This window comes from Scyliorhinus torazame, chromosome 3, assembly GCF_047496885.1.
Source record: "Scyliorhinus torazame isolate Kashiwa2021f chromosome 3, sScyTor2.1, whole genome shotgun sequence".
In the NCBI taxonomy this organism is placed as follows: domain Eukaryota; kingdom Metazoa; phylum Chordata; class Chondrichthyes; order Carcharhiniformes; family Scyliorhinidae; genus Scyliorhinus; species Scyliorhinus torazame.
Window position 1 is genome coordinate 364,505,775 of NC_092709.1, and position 12,929 is coordinate 364,518,703.

Below are 12,929 nucleotides of genomic sequence, written 5' to 3' on the forward strand. Positions count from 1 at the left end.
GTTGTAGTGTGTGATTGTGTGTTGTAGCATGTTTTGGATGTTATTGTGTGTTGTAGTGTGTGATTGTGTGTTGTAGTGTGTTTTTGTGTGTTGTAGTGTGTTACTGTGTGTTGTAGTGTGTGATTGTGTGTTGTAGTGTGTTTTGGGTGTTATTGTGTGTTGTGTGTTGTAGTGTGTGATTGTGTGTTGTAGTGTGTTTTGGGTGTTGTAGTGTGTTTTTGGTGTTTAGTGTGTTATTGTGTGTTGTAGTGTGTTTTGTGTGTTGTAGTGTGTTTTGGGTGTGATTGTGTGTGGTAGTGTGTTATTGTGTGTTATTGTGTGTTGTAGTGTGTTTTGAGTGTTATTGTATGTTGTGTGTTGTGTGTTTTGGGTGTTGTAGTGTGTTTTGGGTGTTGTAGTGTGTGATTGTGTGTTATAGTGTGTGTTGGCTGTTATTGTGTGTTGTGTGTTGTAGTGTGTGATTGTGTGTTGTAGTGTGTTTTGGGTGTTTTGGGTGTTGTATTGTGTTTTGGGTGTTGTAGTGTGTTATTGTGTGTTGTAGTGTGTTTTGTGTGTTGTACTGTGTTATTGTGTGTTGTAGTGTGTTATTGTGTGTTGTAGTGAGTGATTGTGTGTTGTAGTGTGTTTTGGGTGTTATTGTGTGTTGTGTGTTGTAGTGTGTGATTGTGTGTTGTAGTGTGTTGTGGGTGTTTTGGGTGTTGTAGTCTGTTTTGGGTGTTATAGTGTGTTATTGTGTGTTGTAGTGTGCTTTGTGTGTTGTAGTGTGTTTTGGGTGTTATTGTGTGATGTAGTGTGTGATTGTATGATGTAGTGTGTTTTGGCTGTTATTGTGTGTTGTGTGTTGCAGTGTGTTATTGTGTGTTGTAGTGTGTTATTGTGTGTTGTAGTGTGTTTTCGGTGTTATTGTGTGTTGTAGTGTGTGATTGTGTGTTGTAGTGTGTTTTGGGTGTTATTGTGTTTTGTGTGTTATTGTGTGTTGTAGTGTGTTTTGGGTGTTGTAGTGTGTTTTGCGTGTTGTAGTGTGTTATTGTGTGTTGTAGTGTGTTATTGTGTGTTGTAGTGTATGATTGTGTGTTGTAGTGTGTTTTGGCAGTTATTGTGTGTTGTGTGTTGTAGTGTGTGATTGTGTGTTGTAGTGTGTTGTGTGTGTTTTGGGTTTTGTAGTGTGTTATTGTGTGTTGTAGTGTGCTTTGTGTGTTGTAGTGTGTTTTGGGTGTTATTGTGTGTTGTAGTGTGTTTTGAGTGTTATTGTATGTTGTGTGTTGTAGTGTGTTTTGGGTGTTATTGTGTGTTGTAGTGTGTTATTGTGTGTTGTAGTGTGTTATTGTGTGTTGTAGTGTGTTTTGGGTGTTATTGTGTGTTGTAGTGTGTTATTACGTGTTGTAGTGTGTTTTGGGTGTTGTAGTGTGTTATTGTGTGTTGTAGTGTGTTTTGGGTGTTATTGTGTGTTGTAGTGTGTGATTGTATGTTGTAGTGTGTTTTGGGTGTTATTGTGTGTTGTGTGATTGTGTGTTGTAGTGTGTTTTGGGTGTTTTGGGTGTTGTAGTGTGTTTTGGGTGTTGTAGTGTGTTATTGTGTGTTGTAGTGTGTTTTGTGTGTTGTAGTGTGTTATTGTGTGTTGTAGTGTGTTATTGTGTGTTGTAGTGTGTTATTGTGTGTTGTAGTGTGCTTTGTGTGTTGTAGTGTGTTATTGTGTGTTGTGTGTTGTAGTGTGTTTTGAGTGTTATTGTATGTTGTGTGTTGTGGTGTGTTTTGGGTGTTATTGTGTGTTGTAGTGTGTTATTGTGTGTTGTAGTGTGTTACTGTGTGTTGTAGTGTGTTTTGGGTGTTATTGTGTGTTGTAGTGTGTTATTGCGTGCTGTATTGTGTTTTGGGTGTTGGAGTGTGTTGTAGTGTGTTTTGGGTGTTATTGTGTGTTGTGCGCTGTAGTGTGTTATTGTGTGTTGTAGTGTGTTTTGTGTGTTGTAGTGTGTTTTGTGTGCTTTTGTGTGTTGCAGTGTGTTATTGTGTGTTGTATTGTGTGTTGTAGTGTGTGATTGTGTGTTGTAGTGTGTTTTGGGTGTTATTGTGTGTTGTGTGTTGTAGTGTGTTATTGTGTGTTGTAGTGTGTTACTGTGTATTGTAGTGTGTTATTGTGTGTTGTAGTGTGTGATTGTGTGCTGTAGCATGTTTTGGATGTTATTGTGTGTTGTAGTGTTTGATTGTGTGTTGTAGTGTGTTATTGTGTGTTGTAGTGTGTTACTGTGTGTTGTAGTTGTGATTGTGTGTTGTACTGTGTTTTGGGTGTTATTGTGTGTTGTGTGTTGTAGTGTGTGATTGTGTGTTGTAGTGTGTTTTGGGTGTTTTGGGTATTGTAGTGTGTTTTTGGTGTTGTAGTGTGTTATTGTGTGTTGTAGTGTGTTTTGTGTGTTGTAGTGTGTTTTGGGTGTGATTGTGTGTGGTAGTGTGTTATTGTGTGTTATTGTGTGTTGTAGTGTGTTTTGAGTGTTATTGTATGTTGTGTTTTGGGTGTTATTGTGTGTTGTAGTGTGTTTTGGGTGTTGTAGTGTGTGTTGTGTGTTGTAGTGTGTGATTGTGTGTTGTAGTGTGTTTTGGGTGTTTTGGGTGTTGTATTGTGTTTTGGGTGTTGTAGTGTGTTATTGTGTGTTGTAGTGTGTTTTGTGTGTTGTACTGTGTTATTGTGTGTTGTAGTGTGTTATTGTGTGTTGTAGTGTGCTTTGTGTGTTGTAGTGTGTTTTGGGTGTTATTGTGTGTTGTGTATTGTAGTGTGTTTTGAGTGTTATTGTATGTTGTGTGTTGTAGTGTGTTTTGGGTGTTATTGTGTGTTGTAGTGTGTCATTGTGTGTTGTAGTGTGTTACTGTGTGTTGTAGAGTGTTTTGGGTGTTATTGTGTGTTGTAGTGTGTTTTGGGTGTTGTAGTGTGTTGTAGTGTGTTTTGGGTGTTATTGTGTGTTGTAGTGTGTGATTGTATGATGTAGTGTGTTTTCGCTGTTATTGTGTGTTGTGTGTTGCAGTGTGTTATTGTGTGTTGTAGTGTGTTATTGTGTGTTGTAGTGTGTTTTCGGTGTTATTGTGTGTTGTAGTGTGTTTTCGGTGTTATTGTGTGTTGTAGTGTGTGATTGTGTGTTGTAGTGTGTTTTGGGTGTTATTGTGTTTTGTGTGTTATTGTGTGTTGTAGTGTGTTTTGGGTGTTGTAGTGTGTTTTGCGTGTTGTAGTGTGTTATTGTGTGTTGTAGTGTGTTATTGTGTGTTGTAGTGTATGATTGTGTGTTGTAGTGTGTTTTGGCAGTTATTGTGTGTTGTGTGTTGTAGTGTGTGATTGTGTGTTGTAGTGTGTTGTGTGTGTTTTGGGTTTTGTAGTGTGTTATTGTGTGTTGTAGTGTGCTTTGTGTGTTGTAGTGTGTTTTGGGTGTTATTGTGTGTTGTAGTGTGTTTTGAGTGTTATTGTATGTTGTGTGTTGTAGTGTGTTTTGGGTGTTATTGTGTGTTGTAGTGTGTTATTGTGTGTTGTAGTGTGTTATTGTGTGTTGTAGTGTGTTTTGGGTGTTATTGTGTGTTGTAGTGTGTTATTACGTGTTGTAGTGTGTTTTGGGTGTTGTAGTGTGTTATTGTGTGTTGTAGTGTGTTTTGGGTGTTATTGTGTGTTGTAGTGTGTGATTGTATGTTGTAGTGTGTTTTGGGTGTTATTGTGTGTTGTGTGATTGTGTGTTGTAGTGTGTTTTGGGTGTTTTGGGTGTTGTAGTGTGTTTTGGGTGTTGTAGTGTGTTATTGTGTGTTTTGTGTGTTGTAGTGTGTTATTGTGTGTTGTAGTGTGTTATTGTGTGTTGTAGTGTGTTATTGTGTGTTGTAGTGTGCTTTGTGTGTTGTAGTGTGTTATTGTGTGTTGTGTGTTGTAGTGTGTTTTGAGTGTTATTGTATGTTGTGTGTTGTGGTGTGTTTTGGGTGTTATTGTGTGTTGTAGTGTGTTATTGTGTGTTGTAGTGTGTTACTGTGTGTTGTAGTGTGTTTTGGGTGTTATTGTGTGTTGTAGTGTGTTATTGCGTGCTGTATTGTGTTTTGGGTGTTGGAGTGTGTTGTAGTGTGTTTTGGGTGTTATTGTGTGTTGTGCGCTGTAGTGTGTTATTGTGTGTTGTAGTGTGTTTTGTGTGTTGTAGTGTGTTTTGTGTGCTTTTGTGTGTTGCAGTGTGTTATTGTGTGTTGTATTGTGTGTTGTAGTGTGTGATTGTGTGTTGTAGTGTGTTTTGGGTGTTATTGTGTGTTGTGTGTTGTAGTGTGTTATTGTGTGTTGTAGTGTGTTACTGTGTATTGTAGTGTGTTATTGTGTGTTGTAGTGTGTGATTGTGTGCTGTAGCATGTTTTGGATGTTATTGTGTGTTGTAGTGTTTGATTGTGTGTTGTAGTGTGTTATTGTGTGTTGTAGTGTGTTACTGTGTGTTGTAGTTGTGATTGTGTGTTGTACTGTGTTTTGGGTGTTATTGTGTGTTGTGTGTTGTAGTGTGTGATTGTGTGTTGTAGTGTGTTTTGGGTGTTTTGGGTATTGTAGTGTGTTTTTGGTGTTGTAGTGTGTTATTGTGTGTTGTAGTGTGTTTTGTGTGTTGTAGTGTGTTTTGGGTGTGATTGTGTGTGGTAGTGTGTTATTGTGTGTTATTGTGTGTTGTAGTGTGTTTTGAGTGTTATTGTATGTTGTGTTTTGGGTGTTATTGTGTGTTGTAGTGTGTTTTGGGTGTTGTAGTGTGTGTTGTGTGTTGTAGTGTGTGATTGTGTGTTGCAGTGTGTTATTGTGTGTTGTATTGTGTGTTGTAGTGTGTGATTGTGTGTTGTAGTGTGTTTTGGGTGTTATTGTGTTTTGTGTGTTGTACTGTGTTATTGTGTGTTGTAGTGTGTTATTGTGTGTTGTAGTGTGCTTTGTGTGTTGTAGTGTGTTTTGGGTGTTATTGTGTGTTGTGTATTGTAGTGTGTTTTGAGTGTTATTGTATGTTGTGTGTTGTAGTGTGTTTTGGGTGTTATTGTGTGTTGTAGTGTGTCATTGTGTGTTGTAGTGTGTTACTGTGTGTTGTAGAGTGTTTTGGGTGTTATTGTGTGTTGTAGTGTGTTTTGGGTGTTGTAGTGTGTTGTAGTGTGTTTTGGGTGTTATTGTGTGTTGTAGTGTGTGATTGTATGATGTAGTGTGTTTTCGCTGTTATTGTGTGTTGTGTGTTGCAGTGTGTTATTGTGTGTTGTAGTGTGTTATTGTGTGTTGTAGTGTGTTTTCGGTGTTATTGTGTGTTGTAGTGTGTGATTGTGTGTTGTAGTGTGTTTTGGGTGTTATTGTGTTTTGTGTGTTATTGTGTGTTGTAGTGTGTTTTGGGTGTTGTAGTGTGTTTTGCGTGTTGTAGTGTGTTATTGTGTGTTGTAGTGTGTTATTGTGTGTTGTAGTGTATGATTGTGTGTTGTAGTGTGTTTTGGCAGTTATTGTGTGTTGTGTGTTGTAGTGTGTGATTGTGTGTTGTAGTGTGTTGTGTGTGTTTTGGGTTTTGTAGTGTGTTATTGTGTGTTGTAGTGTGCTTTGTGTGTTGTAGTGTGTTTTGGGTGTTATTGTGTGTTGTAGTGTGTTTTGAGTGTTATTGTATGTTGTGTGTTGTAGTGTGTTTTGGGTGTTATTGTGTGTTGTAGTGTGTTATTGTGTGTTGTAGTGTGTTATTGTGTGTTGTAGTGTGTTTTGGGTGTTATTGTGTGTTGTAGTGTGTTATTACGTGTTGTAGTGTGTTTTGGGTGTTGTAGTGTGTTATTGTGTGTTGTAGTGTGTTTTGGGTGTTATTGTGTGTTGTAGTGTGTGATTGTATGTTGTAGTGTGTTTTGGGTGTTATTGTGTGTTGTGTGATTGTGTGTTGTAGTGTGTTTTGGTTGATTTTGGGTGTTGTAGTGTGTTTTGGGTGTTGTAGTGTGTTATTGTGTGTTGTAGTGTGTTTTGTGTGTTGTAGTGTGTTATTGTGTGTTGTAGTGTGTTATTGTGTGTTGTAGTGTGTTATTGTGTGTTGTAGTGTGCTTTGTGTGTTGTAGTGTGTTATTGTGTGTTGTGTGTTGTAGTGTGTTTTGAGTGTTATTGTATGTTGTGTGTTGTGGTGTGTTTTGGGTGTTATTGTGTGTTGTAGTGTGTTATTGTGTGTTGTAGTGTGTTACTGTGTGTTGTAGTGTGTTTTGGGTGTTATTGTGTGTTGTAGTGTGTTATTGCGTGCTGTATTGTGTTTTGGGTGTTGGAGTGTGTTGTAGTGTGTTTTGGGTGTTATTGTGTGTTGTGCGCTGTAGTGTGTTATTGTGTGTTGTAGTGTGTTTTGTGTGTTGTAGTGTGTTTTGTGTGCTTTTGTGTGTTGCAGTGTGTTATTGTGTGTTGTATTGTGTGTTGTAGTGTGTGATTGTGTGTTGTAGTGTGTTTTGGGTGTTATTGTGTGTTGTGTGTTGTAGTGTGTTATTGTGTGTTGTAGTGTGTTACTGTGTATTGTAGTGTGTTATTGTGTGTTGTAGTGTGTGATTGTGTGTTGTAGCATGTTTTGGATGTTATTGTGTGTTGTAGTGTTTGATTGTGTGTTGTAGTGTGTTATTGTGTGTTGTAGTGTGTTACTGTGTGTTGTAGTTGTGATTGTGTGTTGTACTGTGTTTTGGGTGTTATTGTGTGTTGTGTGTTGTAGTGTGTGATTGTGTGTTGTAGTGTGTTTTGGGTGTTTTGGGTATTGTAGTGTGTTTTTGGTGTTGTAGTGTGTTATTGTGTGTTGTAGTGTGTTTTGTGTGTTGTAGTGTGTTTTGGGTGTGATTGTGTGTGGTAGTGTGTTATTGTGTGTTATTGTATGTTGTGTGTTGTGTGTTTTGGGTGTTATTGTGTGTTGTAGTGTGTTTTGGGTGTTGTAGTGTGTGTTGTGTGTTGTAGTGTGTGATTGTGTGTTGTAGTGTGTTTTGGGTGTTTTGGGTGTTGTATTGTGTTTTGGGTGTTGTAGTGTGTTATTGTGTGTTGTAGTGTGTTTTGTGTGTTGTACTGTGTTATTGTGTGTTGTAGTGTGTTATTGTGTGTTGTAGTGTGTGATTGTGTGTTGTAGTGTGTTTTGGGTGTTATTGTGTGTTGTGTGTTGTAGTGTGTGATTGTGTGTTGTAGTGTGTTGTGGGTGTTTTGGGTGTTGTAGTCTGTTTTGGGTGTTGTAGTGTGTTATTGTGTGTTGTAGTGTGCTTTGTGTGTTGTAGTGTGTTTTGGGTGTTATTGTGTGTTGTGTATTGTAGTGTGTTTTGAGTGTTATTGTATGTTGTGTGTTGTAGTGTGTTTTGGGTGTTATTGTGTGTTGTAGTGTGTCATTGTGTGTTGTAGTGTGTTACTGTGTGTTGTAGAGTGTTTTGGGTGTTATTGTGTGTTGTAGTGTGTTTTGGGTGTTGTAGTGTGTTGTAGTGTGTTTTGGGTGTTATTGTGTGTTGTAGTGTGTGATTGTATGATGTAGTGTGTTTTGGCTGTTATTGTGTGTTGTGTGTTGCAGTGTGTTATTGTGTGTTGTAGTGTGTTATTGTGTGTTGTAGTGTGTTTTCGGTGTTATTGTGTGTTGTAGTGTGTGATTGTGTGTTGTAGTGTGTTTTGGGTGTTATTGTGTTTTGTGTGTTATTGTGTGTTGTAGTGTGTTTTGGGTGTTGTAGTGTGTTTTGCGTGTTGTAGTGTGTTATTGTGTGTTGTAGTGTGTTATTGTGTGTTGTAGTGTATGATTGTGTGTTGTAGTGTGTTTTGGCAGTTATTGTGTGTTGTGTGTTGTAGTGTGTGATTGTGTGTTGTAGTGTGTTGTGTGTGTTTTGGGTTTTGTAGTGTGTTATTGTGTGTTGTAGTGTGCTTTGTGTGTTGTAGTGTGTTTTGGGTGTTATTGTGTGTTGTAGTGTGTTTTGAGTGTTATTGTATGTTGTGTGTTGTAGTGTGTTTTGGGTGTTATTGTGTGTTGTAGTGTGTTATTGTGTGTTGTAGTGTGTTATTGTGTGTTGTAGTGTGTTTTGGGTGTTATTGTGTGTTGTAGTGTGTTATTACGTGTTGTAGTGTGTTTTGGGTGTTGTAGTGTGTTATTGTGTGTTGTAGTGTGTTTTGGGTGTTATTGTGTGTTGTAGTGTGTGATTGTATGTTGTAGTGTGTTTTGGGTGTTATTGTGTGTTGTGTGATTGTGTGTTGTAGTGTGTTTTGGGTGATTTTGGGTGTTGTAGTGTGTTTTGGGTGTTGTAGTGTGTTATTGTGTGTTGTAGTGTGTTTTGTGTGTTGTAGTGTGTTATTGTGTGTTGTAGTGTGTTATTGTGTGTTGTGTGTTATTGTGTGTTGTAGTGTGCTTTGTGTGTTGTAGTGTGTTATTGTGTGTTGTGTGTTGTAGTGTGTTTTGAGTGTTATTGTATGTTGTGTGTTGTGGTGTGTTTTGGGTGTTATTGTGTGTTGTAGTGTGTTATTGTGTGTTGTAGTGTGTTACTGTGTGTTGTAGTGTGTTTTGGGTGTTATTGTGTGTTGTAGTGTGTTATTGCGTGCTGTATTGTGTTTTGGGTGTTGGAGTGTGTTGTAGTGTGTTTTGGGTGTTATTGTGTGTTGTGCGCTGTAGTGTGTTATTGTGTGTTGTAGTGTGTTTTGTGTGTTGTAGTGTGTTTTGTGTGCTTTTGTGTGTTGCAGTGTGTTATTGTGTGTTGTATTGTGTGTTGTAGTGTGTGATTGTGTGTTGTAGTGTGTTTTGGGTGTTATTGTGTGTTGTGTGTTGTAGTGTGTTATTGTGTGTTGTAGTGTGTTACTGTGTATTGTAGTGTGTTATTGTGTGTTGTAGTGTGTGATTGTGTGTTGTAGCATGTTTTGGATGTTATTGTGTGTTGTAGTGTTTGATTGTGTGTTGTAGTGTGTTATTGTGTGTTGTAGTGTGTTACTGTGTGTTGTAGTTGTGATTGTGTGTTGTACTGTGTTTTGGGTGTTATTGTGTGTTGTGTGTTGTAGTGTGTGATTGTGTGTTGTAGTGTGTTTTGGGTGTTTTGGGTATTGTAGTGTGTTTTTGGTGTTGTAGTGTGTTATTGTGTGTTGTAGTGTGTTTTGTGTGTTGTAGTGTGTTTTGGGTGTGATTGTGTGTGGTAGTGTGTTATTGTGTGTTATTGTGTGTTGTAGTGTGTTTTGAGTGTTATTGTATGTTGTGTGTTGTGTGTTTTGGGTGTTATTGTGTGTTGTAGTGTGTTTTGGGTGTTGTAGTGTGTGTTGTGTGTTGTAGTGTGTGATTGTGTGTTGTAGTGTGTTTTGGGTGTTTTGGGTGTTGTATTGTGTTTTGGGTGTTGTAGTGTGTTATTGTGTGTTGTAGTGTGTTTTGTGTGTTGTACTGTGTTATTGTGTGTTGTAGTGTGTTATTGTGTGTTGTAGTGTGTGATTGTGTGTTGTAGTGTGTTTTGGGTGTTATTGTGTGTTGTGTGTTGTAGTGTGTGATTGTGTGTTGTAGTGTGTTGTGGGTGTTTTGGGTGTTGTAGTCTGTTTTGGGTGTTGTAGTGTGTTATTGTGTGTTGTAGTGTGCTTTGTGTGTTGTAGTGTGTTTTGGGTGTTATTGTGTGTTGTGTATTGTAGTGTGTTTTGAGTGTTATTGTATGTTGTGTGTTGTAGTGTGTTTTGGGTGTTATTGTGTGTTGTAGTGTGTCATTGTGTGTTGTAGTGTGTTACTGTGTGTTGTAGAGTGTTTTGGGTGTTATTGTGTGTTGTAGTGTGTTTTGGGTGTTGTAGTGTGTTGTAGTGTGTTTTGGGTGTTATTGTGTGTTGTGTGTTGTAGTGTGTTATTGTGTGTTGTAGTGTGTTTTGGATGTTTTTGGATGTTGTAGTGTGTTTTGGGTGTCGTAGTGTGTTTTGGGTGTTATTGTGTGTTGTGCGTTGTAGTGTGTTATTGTGTGTTGTAGTGTGTGTTGTGTGTTGTAGTGTGTGATTGTGTGTTGTACTGTGTTTTGGGTGTTATTGTGTGTTGTTTGTTGTAGTGTGTGATTGTGTGTTGTAGTGTGTTTAGGGTGTTATTGTATGTTGTAGTGTGTTACTGTGTGTTGTAGTGTGTTATTGTGTGTTGTAGTGTGTGATTGTGTGTTGTAGTGTGTTTTGGGTGTTTTGGGTGTTGTAGTGTGTTTTGGGTGTTGTAGTGTGTTATTGTGTGTTGTAGTGTGTTTTCTGTGTTGTAGTGTGTTTTGGGTGTTATTGTGTGTTGTAGTGTGTTATTGTGTGTTGTAGTGTGTTATTGTGTGTTGTAGTGTGCTTTGTGTGTTGTAGTGTGTTTTGGGTGTTATTGTGTGTTGTGTGTTGTAGTGTGTTTTGAGTGTTATTGTATGTTGTGTGTTGTAGTGTGTTTTGGGTGTTATTGTGTGTTGTAGTGTGTTTTGAGTGTTATTGTATGTTGTGTGTTGTAGTGTGTTTTGGATGTTATTGTGTGTTGTAGTGTGTTATTGTGTGTTTTGGGTGTTATTGTGTGTTGTAGTGTGTTTTGGGTGTTGCCGTGTGTGATTGTGTGTTGTAGTGTGATTTGGGTGTTATTGTGTGTTGTGTGTTGTAGTGTGTTATTGTGTGTTGTAGTGTGTTACTGTGTATTGTAGTGTGTTATTGTGTGTTGTAGTGTGTGATTGTGTGTTGTAGCATGTTTTGGATGTTATTGTGTGTTGTAGTGTTTGATTGTGTGTTGTAGTGTGTTATTGTGTGTTGTAGTGTGTTACTGTGTGTTGTAGTTGTGATTGTGTGTTGTACTGTGTTTTGGGTGTTATTGTGTGTTGTGTGTTGTAGTGTGTGATTGTGTGTTGTAGTGTGTTTTGGGTGTTTTGGGTATTGTAGTGTGTTTTGGTGTTGTAGTGTGCTATTGTGTGTTGTAGTGTGTTTTGTGTGTTGTAGTGTGTTTTGGGTGTGATTGTGTGTGGTAGTGTGTTATTGTGTGTTATTGTGTGTTGTAGTGTGTTTTGAGTGTTATTGTATGTTGTGTGTTGTGTGTTTTGGGTGTTATTGTGTGTTGTAGTGTGTTTTGGGTGTTGTAGTGTGTGTTGTGTGTTGTAGTGTGTGATTGTGTGTTGTAGTGTGTTTTGGGTGTTTTGGGTGTTGTATTGTGTTTTGGGTGTTGTAGTGTGTTATTGTGTGTTGTAGTGTGTTTTGTGTGTTGTACTGTGTTATTGTGTGTTGTAGTGTGTTATTGTGTGTTGTAGTGTGTGATTGTGTGTTGTAGTGTGTTTTGGGTGTTATTGTGTGTTGTGTGTTGTAGTGTGTGATTGTGTGTTGTAGTGTGTTGTGGGTGTTTTGGGTGTTGTAGTCTGTTTTGGGTGTTGTAGTGTGTTATTGTGTGTTGTAGTGTGCTTTGTGTGTTGTAGTGTGTTTTGGGTGTTATTGTGTGTTGTGTATTGTAGTGTGTTTTGAGTGTTATTGTATGTTGTGTGTTGTAGTGTGTTTTGGGTGTTATTGTGTGTTGTAGTGTGTCATTGTGTGTTGTAGTGTGTTACTGTGTGTTGTAGAGTGTTTTGGGTGTTATTGTGTGTTGTAGTGTGTTTTGGGTGTTGTAGTGTGTTGTAGTGTGTTTTGGGTGTTATTGTGTGTTGTGTGTTGTAGTGTGTTATTGTGTGTTGTAGTGTGTTTTGGATGTTTTTGGATGTTGTAGTGTGTTTTGGGTGTCGTAGTGTGTTTTGGGTGTTATTGTGTGTTGTGCATTGTAGTGTGTTTTTGTGTGTTGTAGTGTGTATTGTGTGTTGTAGTGTGTGATTGTGTGTTGTAGTGTGTTTTGGGTGTTATTGTGTGTTGTTTGTTGTAGTGTGTGATTGTGTGTTGTAGTGTGTTTAGGGTGTTATTGTATGTTGTAGTGTGTTACTGTGTGTTGTAGTGTGTTATTGTGTGTTGTAGTGTGTGATTGTGTGTTGTAGTGTGTTTTGGGTGTTTTGGGTGTTGTAGTGTGTTTTGGGTGTTGTTGTGTGTTATTGTGTGTTGTAGTGTGTTTTCTGTGTTGTAGTGTGTTTTGGGTGTTATTGTGTGTTGTAGTGTGTTATTGTGTGTTGTAGTGTGTTATTGTGTGTTGTAGTGTGCTTTGTGTGTTGTAGTGTGTTTTGGGTGTTATTGTGTGTTGTGTGTTGTAGTGTGTTTTGAGTGTTATTGTATGTTGTGTGTTGTAGTGTGTTTTGGGTGTTATTGTGTGTTGTAGTGTGTTTTGAGTGTTATTGTATGTTGTGTGTTGTAGTGTGTTTTGGATGTTATTGTGTGTTGTAGTGTGTTATTGTGTGTTTGGGTGTTATTGTGTGTTGTAGTGTGTTTTGGGTGTTGCCGTGTGTGATTGTGTGTTGTAGTGTGATTTGGGTGTTATTGTGTGTTGTGTGTTGTAGTGTGTTATTGTGTGTTTTAGTGTGTTTTGGGTGTTGTAGTGTGTTTTGGGTGTTGTAGTGTGTTATTGTGTGTTGTAGTGTGTTTTGTGTGTTGTAGTGTGTTTTGGGTGTTATTGTCTGTTGTGTGTTGTAGTGTGTTATTGTGTGTTGTAGTGTGTTTTGTGTGTTGTAGTGTGTTTTGGGTGTTGTAGTGTGTTTTGGGTGTTATTGTGTGTTGTAGTGTGTTATTGTGTGTTATTGTGTGTTGCAGTGTGTTTTGAGTGTTATTGTATGTTGTGTGTTGTAGTGTCTTTTGGGTGTTATTGTGTGTTGTAGTGTGTTTTGGGTGTTGTGTGTTATTGTGTGTTGTAGTGTGTTTTGAGTGTTATTGTATGTTGTGTGTTGTAGTGTCTTTTGGGTGTTATTGTGTGTTGTAGTGTGTTTTGGGTGTTATTGTATGTTGTGTGTTGTCGTGTGTTTTGGGTGTTTTGGGTGTTTTGGTGTGTTATTGTGTGTTGTAGTGTGTTTTGGGTGTTTTGGTGTGTTATTGTGTGAATCCAGCCTTGCTCCTTGTTTTGCACGAAGTGTCCTGACACTAAGGTCAGTGTTTTCCCTCCCGGCCTCCCGCGTTGTCT

The 12,929-nt window shown here is 38.1% G+C and overlaps 1 protein-coding gene across 5 annotated transcripts in view; it reads right to left on the reverse strand.

The window, feature by feature from the left end:
* Nucleotides 1–12,929, reverse strand: part of LOC140409368 (disintegrin and metalloproteinase domain-containing protein 12-like) — a 653,965-nt gene that overhangs the window by 310,442 nt on the left and 330,594 nt on the right. The window lies entirely within an intron of this gene.